Here is an 11061-nt window from a genome sequence, read left to right as displayed (position 1 = left end):
GGTGACCACCATTACCTTGGCCACCACGTCTTCCAGAATGGCGGCCTCTCCCATGACCACCTCTACCTCTAACTATTGGGGGTCTGTAAATCTGTTTTGGACAATATTTCCTAATATGTCCAGTCTCTCCACATCCATAACAATTTTTGGAGTCAAGCATAGGTATTTGTGAGAATGACGAAGACTGGGGATAACCTCCAAACTCAGAGAAATGCTGACTTGTCTGCGATGGACCCCCAGCTACAGCCTGTAGTGAAGACTGAATAGGTCGGGCTGGGTAACCTCCTGAACTCTTCCCTCTGGAGTAAGAACCACTAAACTCACCTCCCTTACGGAACATTTTAGATGTCGATGCCATGGTGAAGTCGTCTGGCTTCACCCCCTCCACCTCTATCACAAAATCAACCACTTCCTGAAAGAATTTTGCTGCAGCAGCTACCTATAAGGCTGGGATCTGCAAATATGACCCCAATCCTTTCACAAAACGGCGAATCCGCTCTTGTGGACTGAAGCAAAGCTAGGTGGCATACCTGGATAGTGCATGAAATTTAGCCTCATAAGCAGTAACAGACATCCTGCCTTGCTCTAGGCTTAGGAACTCATCTCTCCTCTTGTCTTTTAAAGTCCGGGGTATATATTTCTCCATAAATAAGCTAGAGAATGATGCCCAAGTCATAGGTGGTGCCTGCGCTGGTTGACACTCAACATACGACCGCCACCACATTTTGGCATTCCCCTGAAACTGATAGGTCACAAACTCAACACTGAATTGTTCTACTATGTCCATCTTATGTAGCAGCTCATGACAATCAACCAGAAAATCATAGGCATCCTCAGATTCAGCACCCTTGAAGACTGGAAGTTTCAACTTTAAGAATTTAGTGAAAAGTTTATGCTGATCGATCACTCATCATTATAGACCCTGTAGTCAATCAAGGAAACGTGCCTACTTCCAATGAGGCATCCATGCGGGGAGCCACAGCAGCTGCATGTTGTACTCCCGGAACCCGAGGTGCTGGTGCAGAAAACACTAGAGGTGTCTGGCCCTGATCAGATAACCCGCTAAGATAAGAACTTGATTAATCATCTCTGGGTAGGCTGGGGTGGTAATTCCTCATCTTGAACCTGCTCATTTTCCCCTTCCTCACCCTCTCTTACTACCTCATCAGTCGGTGGAGGAGTCACCGCCCTCTTTCTAGCTTGACCAGGTGTTTGTCCTCTACCTCTAGAGGGCGTCCTCCTGCGACTTATACCACAGCCTCTTGCCACTGCTACTCCTCCAGCTACAGCCCCAATGGTTGGCTCAGACTCACCCTGTCTTGCCGGTGTTGGTGTTGGCACAGTTGTTGCTCTAGTTCTAACCATCTGCGAAATAGAGTGACAATGTTAGATACCAATTTGTATCACCTAGATACCAATTGGATCCAAGTAATAGCACGAAAGAAAGAAAGAATGGAATTTTCCTAAAGTCCTATAGCCTCTCAAAGAAAAGTAAGGGCGTCCCCCTACCGTTCCTCAAGACTCTACTAGACTCGTTCTAGTGTGATTAGACCAATGAACCTAAAGCTCTGATACCAAGTTTGTCACGACCCTAAATGGGTCGCGAGTGGCACCCACACTTATCCTCCTAGGTGAGGGAACCAACAAATCTAAACCCCAACATTTACCAGTATATCAATTATGAATAGTAAAAATAGTGCGCAAGATCCAAATCTTATTAACGTAATCAATTAAATAAACTTCTAAAGTTTAATACATATTGTTCCCAAAATCTAGAAGTCATCACACAAAGAACATCTATCCTCAAATTTCTAAATCTAAGAGTATTTAAGAAGCTAAAATAAATAAAAAGATGGTCCATGTCCGAACTTCAAGACATCAAGACGTGAGGGAGAGAATCCAGTCCGAGCTAGGAATAATAGCTCACCCTGAAATCTGATATGCTGGAGGCTGGCTAGAGTTGAGGGCGAGTCGAAGTCGATGGTGCACTTGCTGCACTCCATAAAACAACAAGAAGAAAATACAAGTAGGGGTCAGTACAAGGAACATGTACTGAGTAGGTATCATCGGCAAACTCAAAATAGAAAGCAATATATACTGAATAATAATATAAAATCAACCACAATACTTAACAGGTGACAAGCAACAAGTACAAGAACCATTGGCAACAACACCAGGCACACCTATGAGGACTCAAGCCTCCACACCATACTCATTTGGGAAATAGACTCTTCGAATTTGAGTATATTAGCATAATTCAAGATTCCTTCTCTTTATTATTATCGTGTCAAAACGTGACACTCCGATACCATATACATGTCGGAACGTGACACTCCGATCCCCTAATACGTGTCGGAATGTGACACTCCGATCCAATATTACCATGTCGGAACGTGACACTCCGATCCCTTTATCTCATTATTTTATTTCATTAAGTTTTCTTTACGTCAAGGCGTCATCTTTATAGAGAGGATTTAAGATTAAAGATTCAACAGTCTCATCATTCTAACCAACAACAACTACACAATCAAAACATACAAACACACAACCAAGCACATAGAAGACTTTACAATACCACCCAATACATATCGATCGCTATTTAGAGTTTATCTATTACATAGAAATAAACCATAACCTAACTCCACCGAAGAATCGCGATCAAGCAAGCTACTTCCACAATGCCTTTGTTGTCCTCTTCGTTCTCTCTCTCTCGCTCGTTCTCCCTTTCTGTTCTTTTTATTTTTCTTCTCCAGATTCTTTTTCTTTTTACCCTAATCATCATATAATCCATCATGATAAAATTAACCCACTATTTATTTCTCTATTATCTTCTTTAACCCCCAAGTAAATAAATTATTAAACTTACCCCACTAATTTCATAATTATAATCATGAATAGTCCAAAACACCCATTTAAATTTTAGCGGAAATCCGACCAAGGGTGGAGTTACGCAGCTTGTGATGATCTGTCGTATCTATGACAGTCCGTCCTGCAGGTCCGTCACAAAGTTCAGAGAGTTAAATTCAGTAGTGAGGTTACGCAACTTGTGACGGTCCGTCGTATCCACGACGGTCCGTGCTGCAGGTCCGTCGTGAAGTTCAGAGAGTCGATCCCAGTATCCAGATTTCAGAGTTGAAGTGTTTTGGAACGAAGACGCTCGACGGACCGTTGTGCCTATGACGGTTCGTCCTACCTGTCGTCGAGGGTAATAAGGAGAGCAGCAGAAGAAATTACACAAGTATGGGACGATGGAGTCCATCACGATCCGTCGTGACCATGACGGTCCGTCGCGTGATCCGTCGACCCAATCAGTTTTTATCAAAAATAATTCTACTGCTCGAACCGACTAAACAGGTTGTTATAATTCCTTGGTCCCTCCTCCATGAGTGCACTATCAATTATTTATGGAGCGCCAAAAATCTAAGTTGGGTAACAAAGTTAAAAGTCCTAATATGTGAAAGTTCAAAATGATAAAGAAAATATAGAATGAAGAAAAATCTCCAACAAAAAGGATAGAAAATGAAAAAAAATAAATGATGAGAATCTTTCAAGAAAATAAAAGTCATAGGCCAAATAAAAAAATATTGAGGCATTGTGCAAATTTTAAGGAGGAAATAGTCACTTTATCCCAAATGAATATCCAATCTTTCCACAAGACTACATTACAAGACAATGACAATTGTTATGTGATCTCATTTGTTCGTGTTCTCACATTAGTGGATAAGTACATACGAGCCAACTATGTTTTATCTCAATCTCATGCATTGAATACATTTTTTGAGTGTGAGTGATTTTCAAAAATGTCTTGCGATCTAAATTATTCTATAGTGTGTGGAAAAGGACTTTATTTGTGGTAAGGGAACTCGAAACATGATGATATGAATGATTCTAATCGCTTAAGCTATGCAAATGAAATGATCTTGTAAATATTTAAGTCTGTTTAATATACCATTCGAATCTATAGAGATTACTAAATTTAACCTCAAACTTATCTGAAGGTAGTTGAAGGTCATTCATATGCATTATATTTATTTTTGGTACCAATCAAAGTCAAAACAATCTCAATCATGTATTAGTTTTTTTTTCTCCTCTAGTTTTTTCAAAAGAGGTCTTTTGCATAATAATAATGATAAATTTAATCTATTCATGCATCAAGACACCAATAACTTCATCTCGCATTACTTACCCTCTGCCTTTGCATCTTCCCCAATCACCAGCCAATCCCCAAAATTTACCTCAGCTCCGAATCTGGCGTGGATCTTATTTTTCTTCCCCTTCTAATAAACACAAAATTAACAATAATTATAATTCTTACCAAAAGACTTCTTTTAGTACCTCGTTTAACAGTGAACATGTGTCGAAGGGTTAACCAGAAGTGCAAGCTTCTCACATGATAGGCTTTCCAGAACACTTGGCAAAACGCATTGGCCATTTGGACATAGAAAACGAGGGTAAAACACTCATAGATTTCTTAGGCCAATCATCCCCTACATATCCTTCACCCAATGAATTAGAGACCTTCTTTGGCTATAAATATTTGCAATCATCTCTCCTTCCTCACGACAAACCTATACAAACTCCTACAATTTATCACGATGCAAAATCCATCGCTTCCAACCCAACAAGGGATCCCTGAGTTTCATATGCAACGCTCTTGGAACCTCAAGAACCCTCATCCAATAATGAATCCCATTATGAAAATCCCTCCCCAAGTAGCAAATTACCCTCTACTCTTTGCCACTCACCCAGTTCATCCCCTCCACCACCCCAATCTTGGGTAGAGATGAGTCTCGAGGGTCAAGCCGTGATGTTTACCATGGATCTCAATAGGGCGGAGATGATGATTGTCCTGTAAAACACGAGCTCCTAGCTCAACTGATCACATAGGGTATGCGCATCAGGATAGACAACTATGAAAATCATTTATGGACAAGAAATATGATTGACCCTGTGGCTCCAACCATCTTGAGGGCCATGCAACACCTCTGGAGCCTCCCGCAGCATGCCAATAAATATTCCAACCTGAACTTGATCCCACTACACTTCTTCACTCCACGGGAAGCCACTCTCCTCAACCCTTTATTCTTCCCTTGGCAGCCACTATAGATTGCTCCAGTAGTGCCGACTCAACAAAATACATTTCCCCCACCCCATGGGATGGATATCCCCTCACCTCCTCCGGAGCCAGTATAAGTAGATCGAGGATCTTAGAAGAGACCTTGACACGAAGGAACTCGTTCACAAAAATAGAAAGTCTAAAAAACGCAACCCTTATGATCTTCCTAGAAAACAAAGACAAGAGATATGTCCACAACTGCCCCAACAATCTGACCAAATGTTCCTTCTATCTCAGGCCCTCGAGCAATCGAGACTTAGCCAAGTACACAGTCATTCTTTCCCCCTCTCTGAGAGGAGGAAAACTCTTCAACATGGAGAACTCAGTCACTTTCCTTCCTAAATACGCTCCAATGAATCACCCAACTTGCATTATAGTGTGGAACACTAGGGGAACTAACATTGATTTTTTCGTTGTAATTTTAGGGAACTCATAAATACTCTCAAACAATGCATGGTTGACCTGCTAGAGACTAAAATTGATAACCATCTTGGTATTAAAGATGACTTTGGGTTTGTTGATTTTTGGAAATTCCTTCTCACGGAAATTTAGGTGGTATTGCTCTTTTCTGGCTGTCGAATGTGGTCACTATTACTCGCATTAGGCAATCTGCTTAAGAACTTCATGCCATGATTCAGGTATTCCCCTCTAACTTTAGCTGGGTGCTTTCTATCATTTATGCTAGCACTAATATTAACAAAAGGTATTTGTTATGGGATAGTTTAAAAACATTGAGTAAAACTCATAGAAATCCATAGTTAGTTGCGGTTGACTTTAACAAATTGTTAAATCAAGAGAAAAAAATGGTGGGAACAACATTAGAAGAATTCGTAATATGCGTTTCAGATCTTGTATTAATTTTTGTAACCTTATAGACCTAGGTTTTAAAGGTTGTCGCTACACCTGGTCAAATCTTAGAAAAAAAAGAAAAATAGACTCATTCTTGAACGTTTGGATCGGTGTTTTGTAACCACTTCTTGGATCGACATGTATCCAAGTGACTATGTTACTCACCTCCCTAAAACGTACTTTGATCACAATCCCCTCCTCATTCGCCTCTCCAATCATTTTAATTATCAGCGAGAGAAATCTTTTAGATTAGAATAAATTTTGGGTGTCTCACCCTTCATTCTATGAACTAGTATATTCTTGTTGGAAGAATAATAATCTAGGAATTTGTATGGATACTTTTCATCTAAAGGCCATTGCATGGAGTAAGGTACCTTTTGGTGATTTATTCAAAAACAAACGAAAAATTCTAGTGCGACTTAATGGTATCTAAAATTCACATTACTACCCTTATAGACCATTCCTTCAAGAATTAGAAAAATCGCTTATGAAAGATTATAATGACATCCTTAAAACGGAGGAGGAATACTGGAAATTAGATACTGTATAAATTGGCTTAATAATGATGACGCTAATACTAAGTTCTTTCACCTCTCCATAATTCATAGACTTCGTGTTGGTAAGATCTCCTTTTTTAAAGATAATAATGACTCCTGGGTTATGGATCATAATCAAATCCTGCACCATACTCTGACATACTACAAGGATATTTTTACTGCAGACATTAGTTTACAGATTATAAATATATTAAAATGCCATCCCTAGTTTTCATACAGTTGATTTATCCCCCCTTGATGTCCCTCTTCATGATTAAGAGGTTATTCGGGCAGTTTTCTCCTTCAAACCCTTTAAAGCTCTGGGGCCGGATGGTTTTCACCCTCATTTCTATCAAATACATTGGACTATCGTTTGTAAATCCATGTTAGAACACTGTCATCAGGTTTTTGCGACTGGCCAAATCCCTATAGCATTCAATACCACCTTCCTTTGTTTAATCCCCCAATTTAAAAACGCAAATCACCTTAGAAACTTCCGTCGGATTGGCCTTTGCAATACCATTTCCAAAGTTGTCACTAAACTTATTTCTAATCGTATAAAGCCTTACCTTGATAGGCTCATCGGGCCTAACCAAACTAGCTTCCTTAAAGGTCGTCGTGCTTTTAATAACGCCATTATCATACAGGAATTTGTTAACCACCTTAGCAAAACTAAATGTCAGCAAGGAAAATTTATAGTCAAAAATATCTTGAAAAGGCATTTGATCGCTTAGAATGGTCCTTTGTTTGGCTTATGCTCCAGTTTTCTAAATTCCCACCGCATATCTCCAAGTTTATAATGAACTGTATTTCCTCTAGTTCTATCTCTATCTTGGTCAACGGATCATAAACTAGTTTTTTCTCCCCTTCCAGAGGAATTCGCCAAGATGATCTGTTATATCCTTACATTTTCATTCTTTGTATGGAGATCCTCTCCACCTATATTCATCACCAAGTTGATATCCTCAAATGGGATCCCATTAGTATCTCACCCAAGGGACCCCATATCTCTCATCTATTCTTTGTGGACGACCTTATCCTTATGTCCAAATCTTCTACTTACTCCATACGAACGATGGGGGCTTGTATGAAGTTCTTCCGTAAACTTTCAGGCCAAAGAATCAATTCACTCAAATCCAGGGCCTTCTACACCAATGGGTGTTCAAACAAAATGCGTAATCTTGTATATACCACTTTTGGAATAAATGTCTCTCCATAGTTTGGTAAATATCTAGTCTTAACCATTCTCAATCACTATCCTCAACCTAGGGATTTCCACTTTATTATTGATTACTTACTAAACTCTCTCTTCTTGGAAGACGATCGGACTACTCTAGCTAGAGAAAAACTTGATGCCATTCCGGCCTACTCTATGAAATACTTCAAGCTCCCTCAAAAAACATGCCACCAAATTGACGAAATTCAGCGGGATTTCATTTGGGGATCTACCTCAGAAAAGCAAAAAATACACTACCTATGTTGGGATAAAATCACTAAAGCAAAGAACCATTGTGGTTTAGGTTTACGTATCATACATATCATCTTTAGAGAATAAGATTATTGCAGTATTATCACAATAAATCTTTAGCGACTTGAAAATACTGTCGATTAGTCCAAGTCATGAAATAAAGTTTTGAAGCCAATTAGCCTGAACTATGGCCTCAAAGCATGCCACAAACTCTCAGCTTCCACAGTAGATGCAACTATAACATACTGCATGGTGCTCTTCCATGACATTGCTCCTCCAGCTAACTAAAACAAATATTCGAATGTGGATTCTCTTGTATCCACACAACCAGCATAATCTGAACCTGAATATCCAATCACATCAATATGATAAGATCTTCTATAGGTGAGCATATGATATTTAGTTCCTTGAAAGTATCACAACACTTCCTTTGCAGCTTTCTAGTGATCCAATCCTGGATTACTTTGATAATGGCCCAACATTCCAACAGGGAAACTGATGTTTGGTCTCGTACATGTTTGGGAATACATTAGACTCTCAACTAATGATGCATAAGGAATATCATTCATTTTCTTACGTTCTAATTCATTCTTTAGATATTTGATTTAGACTAAATTTATCTCCTTTCTGAATTGGAACGGGAAAATTGATGAGCATTTTTCCATTCTAAATATCTCTAACCCTTTATTAATATATGCTTTCAAAGACAAACAGAATAATCCTTGTGATCTATTTCAAAATATTTCTATCCCAATCAAAATGGATGTCTCTCGAGTATCTTTTATTTCAAAATTGTTAGATATATATATCTCTTAGTATCATGCAACAAACCAAGATCATTAATAGCAAACAAAATATCATCAACGTAAAGGACTAACATGATAAACTTACTCCCACTAACCTTCAGATATATACACCGATCAACTTTTTTTTCCTTAAATCCAAAGGTTACAATAGTTTCATTAAATTTAAGATACCATTGTCGGAAAGCTTGTTTAAGTCCGTATTATGATTTCTTAAGTTTACACACCATGTGTTCCTTTCCTTTACAAGAAAACCCTCAGGCTGATTCGTATAAAATTATTCCTACAAATTTTCATTTAGAAAGGTTATTTTCTCATCCATTTGATATAGCTTTAAGTCATAATGAGCTACTAGAGTCATTATAATTCTGAGTGAATCTTTTCTAGAGACGGGTGAAAATGTTTGTTTATGGTCGATGCCATTTTTTTGAGTGAAACCATTTGCAACAAGTCCAGCCTTGTGACGTTCGATGTTTCCAGTTGAGTCATGTTTGGTCTTAAAGATCCATTTACACCGAACTCTTTTGCAACCTTCTGGTAATTCATCAAGGTCTCATACTTCATTTTGTTCCATAGATTTAAACTCATCTTTCATAGCATTTATCCATCTATCAGAATTATTACTTTCAATATCTTGTGAAAATGAAATTGAATCATTATCGATTCCCAAGTCAATTTGTGACTCGTGTAGATATAACAAATAGTCATCTAAAATAGCAGATCTCTTTTGTCTTTGAGATTTTCTTATTTTACTTCTTGTGGTATATATACTGCAGGTTCATTAATTATCTATGCATTGAGATCAACAGGAAAATTAATTTGTTATTCTTGTTGATTGTTAGGTTGTCCAACAACTTTAGGAACAACATCTTCAAAAGAAGTAAAAGGTAGAGAAACCCTCACCCTAACTTCTTTAATTTCCACTTTACGTGGTTTTTCACTCCCACTAACTTCACCATTCTCAATGAACCTAGCATTTCTAGTTTCAATTATTCTTATACTGTGATTAGAATAATAAAATCTATACCCTTTTGATTTTTCTGGACAACCAATGAGGAAAATACTAATTGTTCTTGAATCCAGTTTCTTTTCTTCTGGGTTATGAACTCTAACTTCTGTCGGGCAACCCCAAACATGCAGGTGACTTAAACTAGGTTTCCTACCAGTCCATAGTTCAATGTCTTTGGGACCGTTTTACTTGGAACCCTACTAAGTAAGTAAACGAAAGTACTTAAAGCATACATCCACAAAAAAAGTACACCTGTGACGGTCCGACCTGCCACTCCGTTAGAAGTTCAGAGAGTCGATTTTCAGTACCCAATTTCAGATTTTCTAAGTGTTTTGAAACGAGACACTGCGACGGTCCGTCGTGCCCTTGACGGTCCGTCGTGGGGTCCGTCGCTTCTGCCAATTTTTCCAGAATTGAAGTTTGTTGCTCAAAACGACTAAACAGGTCGTTACAATAGATACCAATTTACCCATCGTTCATCCCCGAACGATCAAAAGAAGGAAAACAAGGGCGAAAAGGAGTACCTGAATCTGTAAACAGATGTGGGTATTTTTCTCGCATATCCGCCTCCTTCTCCCAAGTGGCTTCTTCAACGGGTCGATTCTTCCATTGCACCTTGATGGATGCAATCTCTCTTGACCTCAACTTGCGAACTTCTCTATCTAAAATAGCAACAGGTTCCTCCTCATAAGACAAGTTCTCATCAAGCAAAACTGAATCCCAACGGATAATGTAGTTTCCATCCCCATGATATCTTTTCAACATCGACACATGGAATACCGGATGTACTCCAGACAGCCCTGGCGGCAAGGCTAACTCATAAGCCACCTCTCCTACTCGCTTAAGTACTTCAAATGGTCCAATGTACCTTGGACTTAGTTTACCCCTTTTTTCCAAACCGCATCACCCCTTTCATTGGTGAAACTTTCAACAAGACTTGTTCACCCTCCATGAACTCTAAGTCTCTAACCTTTCGATTTGCATATTCTTTTTGTCTACTTTGCGCCGCTAGAAGCTTTTCTTGAATAGACTTCACTTTCTATATCGAATCCCTCAAAAGGTCAGTACCCCAAGGCCTAAGCTCAAATGCATCAAACCAACCAATGGGAGACCTACATCTCCTACCATACAATGCTTCAAATGGAGTCATATCAATGCTTGAGTGATAGCTATTATTGTATGAAAACTCCGCTAAGGGTAGGAAGCTATCCCAATGACCACCAAACTCTATCACACATGCACGAAGCATATCCTCCAACACTTGAATCGTTCTCTCAGAC

This window comes from Solanum lycopersicum, chromosome 8, assembly GCF_036512215.1.
Source record: "Solanum lycopersicum chromosome 8, SLM_r2.1".
Lineage (NCBI taxonomy): Eukaryota > Viridiplantae > Streptophyta > Magnoliopsida > Solanales > Solanaceae > Solanum > Solanum lycopersicum.
Note: the sequence above shows the minus strand (reverse complement) of the source record.